Source organism: Galeopterus variegatus, unplaced genomic scaffold (assembly GCF_000696425.1).
Source record: "Galeopterus variegatus unplaced genomic scaffold, G_variegatus-3.0.2 Scaffold2812, whole genome shotgun sequence".
Classification (NCBI taxonomy): Eukaryota; Metazoa; Chordata; class Mammalia; order Dermoptera; family Cynocephalidae; genus Galeopterus; species Galeopterus variegatus.
In genome coordinates this window covers 80,590-81,398 of record NW_007728923.1, presented here as the reverse complement: position 1 = coordinate 81,398, position 809 = coordinate 80,590, and the positions used below count along the sequence as shown (strand labels likewise).

The 809-nt window shown below is 61.6% G+C and overlaps 1 protein-coding gene across 1 annotated transcript in view; it reads right to left on the bottom strand.

Moving 5' to 3' along the window:
* MCF2L (MCF.2 cell line derived transforming sequence-like) overlaps positions 1–809 on the bottom strand; it is a 203,498-nt gene that overhangs the window by 137,256 nt on the left and 65,433 nt on the right. The gene's annotated exons all lie outside the window — the stretch shown is intronic.

Here is an 809-nt window from a genome sequence, read left to right as displayed (position 1 = left end):
CGCGGGGGCCGCGCCAGGTGAGTGGGTCGGCGGATCCCGGAGTGGGTCCGCGGGTGGCCGGGAGTGGACTGGCGGCTCCGGGCAGGGGCGTCGCCTGCACAAGGACGCAGGACCTGGCTAGGAAAGCGCGCGCTGCAGGCACTGGGCTCTCCGACCTCGCCATGGTTGGCACGAAGCCACGCTGTGCATTTGACACCCTCCGCCGCCCGCTGACACCTGCAGTTTCTTGTTCGCGTGCACGGCGTGGCCGTCAGCGTGCGCGGATGTGCAGGCACCCCGGTGTGCGCACAGGCGCGCCGCACTCTGGCCCCTGCTTCCCCGAGGTGCCTGCCGTCCTTTCGTGGTTTGGTGTCATGGACGACGCGCCCTTCCCTACAGAAAGAGGACTTCAGGAAGAACTGCCCATTCCCACGGAGGGCTTGGGAAATTCAAGCAGGCAGTGGCTGAGCCTGGAACTACAGCTCATGCCAAGAACACGTGTGCACCAGCACGCCAGTGTCCAGTAACACGTGTGCCAACGTACTGATGTCCGACCACGTGTCTGACCATTCCAGTCTCTGACAAAACGTGTACCCCAACATCCCAGTGTCCAGTAACGTGTGAGCGAGCCTTTCAGTGTCCAGTAACGCGTGGACACCGTCATTCCAGTGTCTAATAAAACACACGTGTCCCACCATTCCAGTGACCGATAACACGTGTGTGCCCCATAAACATGCCAGTGCGGGGTAGTGACCCTTCAGGCACTGACCTGGGCCTGAGTGATAAAGAGAGGAAGGAGACATGGTATTTACCCTCACAGAGCTCACGGG